The following is a 13,524-nucleotide window of genomic DNA, read 5'->3' on the forward strand; positions in this document are numbered from 1 at the left end:
AGTTTATTTTATTGATTGAATCAAGAATTGCAAAACTAAATTTTTAGATTTATTGCAGACGTTTTGAAGTTACTGTTTGACATGGTACGTTTTTAATTAAAATATATCTGTTTATCAAGCTCAAAAACTTGATGAAGTCATCTCAAGATTTTGCCGAATAAATCCTATCTAAAATGTGCAAAATATCATCAGTATATTTTCGTAAATTTATCATTGCATTCATATTTTTTAGATTTGCTTTTACAGTGACAAAAAAATGTATGGATCAGTCAATTTATTTTAGAAAATAACTCAAGAGTTGCAGAAATGACATAATTAATATAGTTCATAATGTTTAAATATGATAACTATTAATATGTGATAATTAAACCGAAAACCATTTTCCTAAGAACACGAGGTTAGCAAAAACAAATTAGTTTGTTTAAACATTGTTAAATTAACCCCGAACATGTACAATTTCTGAGCGAAAATATGAAAAATAATTTTTGCAATCTCATCGTGACGTACGATGACGCCACTGTCACGTGAGCCACCTGATAGAAGGTCACATTTTTCGGTCCTCTGCGTTTAGTTTTGATTTCGGTTTGGTGGTAGCAACATCAGAGTCCGTTTTGGCTTAAAAGTAGGGCTCTTTTCACGAATTTCTAATATATATATTTAAATATTAGTGAAAATGTGTTGTATTAGTACTGAGAACACGAACGAAAATGGATATTTTTTCGAAAAGGACCGAAAACAGGGTAAGTTCGAGTTCAGTTTTAATTTATCGGATTCCGTGATTCGTTCACTCGACAATATTTAAATTTTGGGAAAATTTTCGAAACGATTGAAATCGGTTGATCAAAGCTATACATTTTCACGACGTAAATAAATAAATTTTAAACATAATTAATATCATTTATAATGTTTAAATAATTAAATATGATAAGCATCAATGTATGATAATTAAACCGAAACCCGTTGTCCTACAAGCCCGAAATTATTAAAAACAAATCAATTTGTTTAAACAATGTTAAATTATCCCCGAAAATGTGCATTTTGCCGGCCAAAATATGAAAAATAAATTTTGCAATCTCATCGTGACGTACGATGACGTCAATGTCACCTGAGCTACTTGTATAAAGGTCACGTGTTTCGGTCCTTTGTGTTCAGTTTTAATTTCTGTTTGATGGCGGCAAGATCGTCGCTTCATTTCGGCGTAAAAGTGGAACGTTTTAGCGAATTTCTAGTTTATTATTAACACATATTACGGAAAATATGTTGTGTTAGTGCTGTGAACACGAACGAAAATGGATATTTTTCCGAAAAGGACCGAAAACAGGGTAAGTACGACTTCAGTTTTAATTTATCGGATTCCGTGATTCGTTTGGTCGACAATGTTTACATTTTGGATAAATTTTCGAAACGATTGAAGTTGGTGGGTCAAAGCTATACATTTTCGCGATATAATTAAATAAAATTTAAACATAATTAATACAATTCATAATGTTCAAATATGATAACTATCAATATATGATAATTAAACCGAAATCCATTTTCCTAAGAACACGAGGTTAGTAAAAACAAATTAGTTTGTTTAAACGTTGTTAAATTAACCCCGAAAATGTACAATTTCTGATCTAAAATATGAAAAATAATGTTTGCAATCTCATCGTGACGTACGATGATGTCACTGTCACGTGAGCTACCTGATAAAAGGTCACATTTTCGATCCTTTCTGTTCAGTTTTGATTCCGTTCTGGTAGCAGCAACATTGGAGCTTCGTTTTGGGTTAAAAGTAGCACGTGTTCGCGAATTTCTAATTTATTGTTGATAAATATTAGCGAAAATGTTTTGTGTTAAGTGCTGTGAACACGAAGGAAAGTGGATATTTTTCCAAAAATGCCCAATTTTTTTTTAAATATGTTGTTAATAACATGCATTCAGGACTGATAAAGTACGCCTTTAGAATATACAAAGTACTGCGTTCATAATTTACAAAATACCGTAAACATCATTTTTAAAGTACGGCGTCCAAATTTACAAAATACGGTGTCCTTCACCCATGCTATCAAACCTTATTAGTCCTCTCTTTTAATGGCAAGACGCACTCCAGACCTCCTCGTATTGTTTGGTTCTTGCTGGGCAACAGCAACGAGCGAGCAAAGTCATCGCTCTTTGGTGGCAAACGTGTAGAAATTTGTATATTGTAACTTTTGTAATTGAAGCATTTTTGTCGTGCCCAAATAGTTTTGACCGCGGCCGAGCTTTTGGACACTAACAAAATTATTTATTTGGGTGTAGGCCCATTTCCTTGGAAATGGAAGAGCTAAACTGCATGTAGGGGAAGAGGTAATAATTAAACATATATAACATTTTTATACGTATATTAAAAGAAAGCATAATAAGCATGTCAAAAGAATAATCGAGTAAATGTGTAAATAATCAACAGAAAAATAAAACATAAAATAAATTCACACACATAACACGAAAAAACAAAACAACATGCAAAACATTCTTCTAAAGCGCTACGCAATTATATTCCACTAATAAAACTCTTAAAATCTATGAACATAACCCACATTTTTAATTAATAAACTTAATCCTAGAAAAATCAGCATGCAAAAGACTAAGAATTAATTCGGTAAATCCATAATTAAATGCGATACCTTCTAAACAACATTAATATTACGAGCATGATAAATAACCAAAAAAAATAAACTACTAACTACTAAATGGTATCATTACTTAATTATTTAAATAAATTGCGATTGGGCATTTATATATATATTAATTAAATCATGAGAACAACTAAAATAACGGGTAAAAATCATGCACTTAAATCTACGACAACTTATGAATATAAACATGTAAAAAGAGAGATAAATAAGTTTTCACATACATCGATTAGCTAAATATGCCGAGCACAACAATCGTTCACGAGAAAAATTGATGGTTACAGGACAGGTAGGTACATGTGAAAATAAACAGTCATAATTTATACATGCAGTTAAACATTGGGACGTTAGTATCATAAATGCGCTAAAACACAATGAGACGATTAAAATAAAGTATAATGTGAGAAAGATAGCAATATAATATATACTATAGCAAAATAATCAGAGAACGGAGTCATATTTAAACGGCAAAAATTCAATATAAAATAATCGACAGCAAGAAATTTAGATTAATAGGTTTCAATTCGGGAACTTCCCAAAAACGCACATAAAATATTCATATCGCAAGCAAAGAATTAAATCGGCAAATTTAAAGAGATATTGGAATAATTATTATAAAAGCAAATGGTAAAAATCAGAAAAATCCTCTCCAAAAACGCATATAAAATATTTATGTCGCAAGCAAAAGAGTTAAATCGGCAGTTTACAGAAATATTGGAATAATTATCATAAAAACGAACGGTAAATTATCGAAAAATCCTCCCCAATAATCAAGAACCGACGCAAGGCTAAACGTGCCACCTGCAAACGGGAACATATGGAAGCACTAAAGATTACTTTCGGTGCCGGCGCTAACTGTTCACACCCAACGTAACGAAGAAAACGCATAAATTAAACGCTACACATGTACGATTCGAACTCGAGAACACATGACGAAAAAACGGAAAGCAAGATAAATTAAGAATGACTAAAAGGTAGACTTACACAGCTGCAGCATTGAGAATTTTTCTATCTTCCTCTCGGGCTCAGCAAATTCTTCTAAGTTCGGATTTCTTCAAAATTCAGCAAAAATTAATAAAAAATCTCGACGGACGATTCGGCAGCGCCTTCGGCCGCAACTGGAAACTTCTACTTAAACCGTTTTCGGCGCTACTGCTTATATAGGGATTTTTACTCATTATTCTTGTCTCCCGTGACTTTAGTGGACTATATTTCTTCATGATTAGTGTATTACTCGGTACGGGATTTTAGGTCTTATTTCGTTGTGTTATAGGGTTTAGCTTTTAATTATGGTTCCGCGACTGACGTTTTTTATTGGTTAGTGTGTCGTATATTTTCGGGTTTTTTCAACTTGCGTCATGCTTTTCATGTCGTCATCGCTCCATGTGGTTAGCTTGTTGTAGCTATTTTTAAAGAGGGCGGTTTTTTCTGAGGTTGTTTATGTGTCTGGGTTTCGTTTGCAGCTGTTTTAGTTTGGATACAATTTTAGATGAAAGTAATTGCGATTGGCGATGTTTCTGGCGTATCATTTTGTACAAGTTATTTGCAATGTCTGGCAAGCGCAATGTTATTCGCAATTTGCGAATACGCGAATTTTGTTCCTGCATTTGGGATTGATAGTTGATTTTGTTCATCTATTTGAATGGTACTATATGCCGATTAGAACATGCGTGTTAATTAATTAAGATTTGCAAATTTTCTAGTTATGTTTTGAGGGTTTGTTATTAGTCTTTTTAGTTACAATTTTCTCGTGAACGAATTTAGTGACGGCTCGTCACATTTTGTACTGTATATTGTATGTGTTACTAACTTAACTTGGGTCTTGCCAATTTAGCTCCAGTGGTGCAAATGCTTTGTTTTCATGGTGCATTTGCTTGGGTTTTAATTTTGCAACAGTGCATTCTTTGGTTCCGGGACTGAATTCTCCATGTCGTCAGACGCTTTGGCCTGGGGGGGTTCTGTTGGCCCTTAGACGCTGGGTCGCATCTCCTATAAGGATGAGGTCAGTCGGCCTTGGATTTATGCGGCTGAGTTCTCCCTTGGGCGTGTGAGCGCTGCGACCAATAGATTTCGTTCCGAGTTCCATGGGTGTGCTTGCTTGGGTTTTCATTTTGCAACATTCTCAATTTTTGGTGCAATTTCTTCCGGTGGTGTATTGGCTACTAACTTTGCATTTGTATTGTATCTGAATTGTATCTGTATTGTATCTGAATTGTATCTGTATCTGTAGTGTACTCTGTATTGTAGTTAGATTGTAGGTACCTGTATTGTATTTCCATTGTATTGTACTGTACGAGTATAACGTTCTATTCCTCATTAACAAATCCTAGCCCCCTCCTTTCCTAGCGAGATCTGCTCCAGACCTTCCCGTGGTTCTTGCTGAGCATCAACTATCGAGGACAGAAAATTCAAATTCAAAACCAGCAAAGTTTCACAAAAATCTTGAAAATCGCTCGTTGGTGGCCAACGTGGAGCAAAAGAGACTTTTGTAACTCAACTAACTTTGTTAACTTTGTATTCTTAAGGAAACAAAAATATATTACATTTAATTTAATATTTATAAGGACAAATAGTCATTTCCCACACCGATGCTCATTTTTAGATTAAATGCTCACAAAACGCGTAGATGTTCAATTTGTGTCCGGGGAGATACTATGTTTGCAAGTAGGTACTTCATACTTCGAATATGAGTATCTACTCAGTTTTATTCATACCACCCAATGTCTCGCTTCAATGTTTGACTATTATGTTGATTATGAGCACAACGCTGATCAACTTCCGTATCCGAATTACCCATGAAATAAATCATTGCGATTTGCACCTGAGGTAGTTCGTCGCACATTTGATTGACTTCGTGGACGTATGCCAGCTTGTCGTCTTCTCGGCATAAAACGACAGAGAATTATTTTCACCGTCAATCAAATATGTAAATTTTGTCTTGAGAATTTTAAAATATTGAAAATTTCAAATTAAATCCTCGAATAACGGTAAAGTTTGAGGTTTTGTCGAAACCAACAAAGTGAATATACGTAAATAGAATGGCAGATCAAAATTAATAAGAAACTTTCGCAATGCGTAACTAAATTCACTTTAACGAACACTTTTCTTAAAATAAACGACGTTTCTTGTTACGAAAAAACAAACAACGACTTGAAATGCAATAATACTTTTCACAATCGCACGGAAGAAATAGTTTTGTATGATACGTCAGTTAGGCGACAGGTCCGTCAGAAACGCCAACTATTCAAATTCATTCGAAGTGGCGATTCCCATGCAAAATTTTTATTTTTTTTTTAATCTTTTAGCCGTCTTATTTTTTATAAATTTTCGTACATATAAACCTTGTCCTGACAATAAGGAACACGTAAAAAAAAGAATCGTCCAATTCGGTGCAGCCGTTCTGAAGTTATGAGCGTACATACATTTCGGCGATTCATTTTTATTAATATAGATGTGTTTTGTTGGGGTAACCAGTTCGCGGTATTCTAAACTCTCAAAGTAAATTGTTTTTTTTTTTGAAGTAACTAATCACTTAGATCATGATATAATTTAACATACTATAAACTCTTTGTTTGATTCATTGATAAAGTGTGGCAAGTATTAATTTCATGTAAATTTTGTTAACTTTGCAATTTTTCACCTCATACAATATTTCTCTATCTCACAGTTTTAAACTCAATAATTTTCCTTTGTTGTATAATTTTCATTGAACGTAAATTTCATTCACTGCAATCTTAACCTCACATAATATTTTTATTTGCACAAGTTTATTTCACACCAGATCTTTTGGTTCATAAATCTTTGCTAAGTTTTGTTTTGTAAATATTTTGTTAATGAATGTTTCCATCGTGTAAATTATTTGAGTCCAATTTTAATCTCGTACAAGAATTATTTGTTGTTTAAAATTTCACAAGATTGTATGGCGAATTTAATTGTTGTTTATTGCTCTTTTGAAACTTTAACACTTGTTCAGTTGTCGAGAATATTAGAGTCACAAGAAATTGAACATTTAAAAAATGGAACTGGGGTTAAATAACACCGGAACACGTAGCAGAAGCGCAGGGCGCGGCTCCTAGTGGCGGCTAGCGGGATTTGTCGCACCATCTGCATAAGCAGTGCAGGCTTTGTGAATCAGTGGAACTGTAGTCTGTGGTGGAACAGTCTGGACGACGTAAAGCTGTCAGCCTTGACATACAACCAACAGTTTTCGACTGTAATAACGGCCTAATTTGGACGGCATGTTCGTCATGGAGATGTGCTGTGCGGTAGGCTTGTCGATAGATAGAATCACCGTCGCGGGGGAGATCAGCCCGGACCGGGAGCCCCAAACTCCGCTGAAGCTAAAACGCTCCAGGGGTATTTTGGTTGTGCTCCTGTTAACTGCCGTAACTTTAAATTTGACGCCACACGCCCGTAATAACTTGTGTATTTGCATCCAGTTACTTTAATTCAGATTTTGCTTTGTTTTTATTAAATTTGTGATATTCAAATATTTGCATTGATTCCAAACATGTGGAGATTTTTGTGTTTGGTCGGTTTTCATATGTGTATGTCTGTCAATTCGCGAGTGTCTTTTCTTTCATATTTTTAAGGTGTGTCATTTGAAATGTAATATGTCGGTAACTATTCCATGCATATAGGTTAAGAACCAATCTGATTGGTATGTAGCGTGGGCTTTTCGCGGCAAGCCACAGTAGCTCGGCATCCCCATTGGGTCAAAAAACGATGTTTTTTCACTGGCAGCCACGAAGCATGCAAATGTCGACTCATTTAGAGGTAGCAAATTTAATTTTTGCGACCACTGGTTCAGAAAGAAGATTGAGGTCATGTACGCAATACTTGATATGATTATTTCTTAAAAAATGAATAAATGTGTGCTTCTAACATTACTTTAGTATACGCATGGTAGTTGTAGACGGTAGAAGATAAAATGATTAATTCAGCGACAAGTATAAACGGTTTTCTTTGGGTTGAAGATTTAGCTTAAGTTTGATTAGAAATCAAAACAAAATCATGTTGCTTCAAAAAATTGGGCGTTTATTTTTTCAATTTACTGTCTTATGGTGTCTACTAGTGAAAAAAATAGTATATTAACCACGGTTGCAAAGCCACTTCTAGACCTCGCGCTTCAAAGCCCCCGACGCTGCGCGTCATGGGTTCTAATTTGCGCTCGGTCTAGAATGCTTGGCTTTGCAACCTTGGCTAATAATATACTATCTCAACCTAGCAAACCATAGTTACGATCACGGTTACGATCATGTAAACAAGTTAATTTTTTGACATTATTAAAAAATGGGTTCATTTGCCAACAATTCTTTCGTAGAAAGTGAATTAAAAATACAGAAGAAAATTGTTTATAATTATTGTGCTTTAGTACTAGCTGCATGGAATAGTCTTGCAAAATACAATTCGTAGGATGAATATTTTTATAATTCAGACTTTTATTAGTAAACTCATTTTGTGTTGCGCTCAGGAAATACCACTCGATGCTGCGCAACTCGTGATATTTCCATCGCAACACAAAATTTGTTTAGCTAATAAATCGTCTGAATTATCATATGTATATAATTTCCCAAGTGCGAGGAAAATTATTTGATAATTTTTCGAGAAAGAGGGAAATTCGGTTAGAGAATTGCATGATGATATTTTTGTAATTGAATTGAAATTAAAAAGTTGGTTTTGATCCGCGGTTACCATGGCACTGATGCTGTTTACTTTTTTCCTGATTTTTCGCCGTATTGTCAACGGTAGAAATACGATAATGAATAAGCGATTTAGTGATAAATCTTTATCAGATATTGGAGATAGTATTGTAAGCAGTGTTCCGCAGAATACAAGAAAATCACATTCTTCTGTGTGGAGTCAGTTTGAAAACTTTTGCTCTGAACGGAATTATATTTTGCAAGCAAGTACTACACCTGAAGAAATCAGCAATATCTTAATGGATTATGCATATAACATGAAGAAAGTCGATGGATCAGACTACAAAGAAAGCTGTGTGAAAACGATGTGGAATGTGACTGCAAAACTTGTCCAGGAAAAGTTTTTCAACGAATATCAAATTTCTATTAATCCATTCAATGATTTATGTTTCAAAAAAGCCCGAAATGCTCGAGACTCCAAACGTAGAGAGCTGCAGGCACAAGCTGATAAAAGAAAAGTTAGTTCAGTAGCACTAACAGAAGAAGAATTAATGAAAATCAAGAATTTGTATTTAGAAGAAAATCCCGATGGATTGCAAAAAAAATTCTTTTTTTTTAGCCTCTTATGAATTGGCATGGCGAGGTTGAGAGGCAACGAATTGTTTAATTAAACATTTTAAATATGAGACAGACAACAATGGAAAAAGAACAGGGCGTATTGAGTACAATCCGATTTTTAGTAAAACAGCACAGGGAGGTAATCATCGTTTGGAAGACAGCAAGTGGTTAACAACAAATAAGGCTGATCTTCATATGTGTCCCGTACGTGTTCTAACTTTACTGTTGTCAAAGAGAACCCCGAATATAACCTGCGAGAGACTGTTTCTAACTGTGAATCCATATTGGAAAAAATCCAGTTCCTCTGCTTGGTACAAAAATACACCCATAGGACGTAACGAAATTAACAAGTGGACGAGATGTGCTGCAGAAGAAATAGGTATAGACACGAAGAAAGTTAAAATAACCAACCACAGTACCAGATCGACAGTTGTTTCACATCTCGTCAAAGCCGGAATTAGTGAACATCAGCTCATTAAAATAACGGGTCATAAGAACGCAACTTCGCTAAAACCTTATCTTAAAGTGGACCAGGAACATCATAAAAAAATTGTGGATCATATGCAGGGTCGCACTGCTACACAAAGTGCTATTGTGACAAGCGGAACTTTTTCTTCTGAGGGTGCAAGATTGGAAAGTGAAGAGACAGCTAACAAAATTGTCTACAATAACTGCACATTTCAAGTGACGAGTTGTAATAATGTAAATTTTTAATAAAATTGTAATAAATGTTGTCTAAAACACTTGCAATTTCATTTTTGAAATTTGAATGTCAACTCTGACAGCACTGATAATTTTTTGAAGTTGTCAAAAAATTTCCACTTATTAATTTGAGCTACAAGCGTGTTATCGATGTCAAAAAGCAACCAGAACCTCAAAATTATCAAATAATTCAGTATCACGTGATCAAAATTCAGTGTTCTTATTGGATCAAAAATATCAAAATGCAATTCTCACAAATATTCATCCCACTCATGGTATTATTATTGAATATACCATAGGGGGTTTTGGGGCTGAGGAGTGAATGCGAGATGGCAAGTCCGTATCGCCTTTGCTCGCAGCTTCTTTCCTCCTAGAGATGGGGTGCAATTTTTAGCCCCCTCCCAAAAATTTTTTGTCTATTATTTCTTGCGCTCTCGACTCACACGCAGTGTATGCTCACTTGTATGAAAGAACGTCTTCCCGCCATGTTAAAAAAAAAACAACGTAGATTTTCATTTGTTAGACGATCACACCCAAGACCAAAATTTGAATTTTGAATTTTTCGCGGGCCTTTTAAACTTTTTCAAGGTCAATCTAAGGCGGGAAGTTTGGGTTATCACAACGTCTTAAAAAAATTAGCAAAATATGCTTCCTAAACTCTAAAATAAGATAATAAGATTTCGTTGATTGTATTTAATTAATATTTATCTAATCAACACATTTTTTGAATTTTATTCAAATTAACAATCCAAATTTTGTATGTAAACTACAAACTCTAAATCCAGCATAAAATCATTTTAAATTTCGCGGTCTGTCAAATGGTGTCAATAATTTTTGTTTTTGCTAAGTTTCCGCCAGGTTTGCTCCACGGTGACGATACTATGTGTATTCTAGGGGCTATAACATACACGATTGGGTGGCGACATCTAGAAATACATAGTTTAGACAACGACAACCCACGACGGCTTAAAATTCGGGTCAGAAACATCAAAGGCGCCGAAAGGAGTGGTCCCTACTAAATGATCTCTATACTGTGTTGCCGACCGCGTCGCATGGTTTTAGAGTTCTGTGGTTGTAAAGGACCAAGGGAAAGCCACTGTACAAGGGACTAGAGATGCTATGGACATCTGTTGATAACTGATATTAATTAATGAATAGTATATTATATACAGAGATATGTAAAAGATAAAAGATATGTCTTTTACATATCTCTGATTATATACAGGTTGGGTTCACCCGATTATATACCAAGAGACTAATGTGCACGACGTAATCCCGAAAGTGGAAAATAGTGCCCGAACGGTATCAAGGGCAATAACCACTTGAAGGTTTACATCGCATTTTAGGCTTGTGGTGTATATACTATTTTTTGGCTTCTCAGGACTGTAGGATTGGTAGGATACTACATTTTAAATTGGAAGAAAATATTCGAAATTACCTATCATCGATCGCGATAGTAACTGCCCATTCACAATAGACATAAGACATAAGAACGGGCGCATAACCTAATTTACGTTTTTGGTTTGTGTCTGGCTTATGCTTATCTACGTTCACAGTGGGCAGAGTGAACTCTGCAAGAATTGTTAAACTGCGTAAACGCAGAACGGAATAACTCCCGGCCACGGTTTTAGAATACATAGGTTGATTGATACACTAGCGTACATTTGCATATCCCTGGTCAGCGACGCCAATTGCCGATCGCGTCGCCTGGTTTTTGACGTTTTAGGGACACAGAACTCTATAGGCATCTGTCTATAACCGATGTAATTAATAAAAGAAATCTAGCTGTATGTGTCCTTTCCATGGATATAGGGATCGAAAAGAAGCGTCGCCATCCCAAGCCATTAGTGTACAAACCTGTCTATTCTACAACCGTGCTCCCGGCTAAACATAGAAACGACTAACCTCAAACTGAGTCAATCAAAATATCTAACCTACAATTTCGTACGATATTCGAACTTGACAACTCGTAGTACAGAATAGACTCGCAATGTGAAGCTTTGATTATAATATATATAATATAATCAAAGATGTGAAGTGCCAAGTGCCAACTGTCAAAGGAAATTCAATAGCAGCATTCAAAAGTCCCTAGATTTTAACATAATTTTGACATAATTCGTGCACAAAGTTGAACTTATTTCAACTTTGTGTACGCACACAAGGATTACATAAAACGTTCATAACCATAAGAATTACGTTCGTCCACTGTGAACAGCGGTACAAGTTTTCCATCGTTTCAACTTTATGTATTTATGTAAGCTTTATGTACTTGTTATGCCTAACTGCCCATTCACAATGGACATAAGGCATAACAAGTACATAAAGCTTACATAAATACATAAAGTTGAAACGATGGAAAACGTGTACCCCTGTTCACAGTGAACGAACGTAATTCTTATGCTTATGAACGTTTTATGTAATCCTTGTGTGCGTACACAAAGTTGAAATAAATTCAACTTTGTGCACGAATTATGTCAAAATTATGTTAAAATCCAGGGACTTTTGAATTCCCTTTGACAGTTGACACTTGGCACTTCACACTTTTGATTATATTATATATATTATAATGAAAGCTTCACACTGCGAGTCTGTTCTGTACTGCAAGTTGTCAAGTTCGAATATCGTATGAAATTGTAGGTTAGATATTTTGATTGACTCAGTTTGAGGTTAGCGTTTGCGCAGTTTAACAATTCTTACAGAGTTCACTCTGTCCACTGTGAACGTAGATAAGCATAAGCCTGACACAAACCAAAAACGTAAATTATGTTATGCTCTCGTTCTTATGTCTTATGTCCATTGTGAATGGGCAGTTATGTCCATTGTGAATGGGCAGTAAGCCTTGCCGGGTAACCAAGGCTGTAATAGGTGTAAATAAGACGAGCCATTTTGAATTTTTCAATGTGTTTATATTACCACTTTAAGTTAAAAAGTGCTTTGGTTGGCATGGAAATACTTTTTATCCCTAGGGTCAGAAAGGACCACTTTAGTCCCGATTTACAGGGACTCAAATATCAATTTTAGTCCCGGGAGGGCAAAAAGAAATTGTATTTATCGACTCCGATCAAATTCCATAAAAAAATTTTGTTGATTGCGATTTACAAAGCACTATAAACGAAAATCCCGAAAGTAACTAGAATGATTTGCGTACGACAAGGTAGAGGCGCTAAATATACGCGTACTTGCCATGGATGCAGGGATCGGCATGAAGCGTCGCCATCCCAAGCGGTTAATGTACAAACCTATGTATTCTACAATCGTGGTCGTCGCTTATGTTATTAGAAGAAATTGTAATGTTGGTGAATAGAAATAATACGTACATTAGTAGGTTCTGCTTGTTAACATTTTTAAGTAGGCAACCAACAATATCATGGAGAATGGAACACAAGATGAATTGGTTTCCCGCCCTATGTATCGACATGTTTTCGAACTATTTCGTAATTTGTCTAACTTCAGCTTCTGCTTAAATCCAGTCTACAAATTGTACTGTTTCATTTACACATACGCCTAATTTTCATTCGACACAAACTAACTACTTTCATATTTTCTAGAATGGAGAAAAGCAGGGCCTGAAAATATCGTCGCGAGCAAAAACTTCTGGTCGTCAGTGTCATCGTCAGTGTCTGCCATTTACTTCTATGAAAAAAAATGACTTGATGACCAGAATTTTTACTTGCGACGCGACGGTAAGCGAATCGGAAAGTAGGTCGATATTAATGTACAGTGGTTGGAAGTAATTCAATTCCTTTTCAAGTAATGAGTAATTGTAATGCATTACTTTTCAAAAAATGTAAAGAGTAATTGTAAGGAATTTATTTGTAGCTAGAGTGGAATGAAATTAGGCGCAGAAGAATCGGCTCTTCAATTTTTGGTAAAGTATGTAACATGTTGCAATTCCATCTAGCGCT

The sequence above is a fragment of the Zophobas morio genome, unplaced genomic scaffold, assembly GCF_036711695.1.
Source record: "Zophobas morio isolate AGI-343-1 ecotype UQ-CSIRO unplaced genomic scaffold, CSIRO_AGI_Zmor_V1 ptg000014l, whole genome shotgun sequence".
In the NCBI taxonomy this organism is placed as follows: Eukaryota; Metazoa; Arthropoda; class Insecta; order Coleoptera; family Tenebrionidae; genus Zophobas; species Zophobas morio.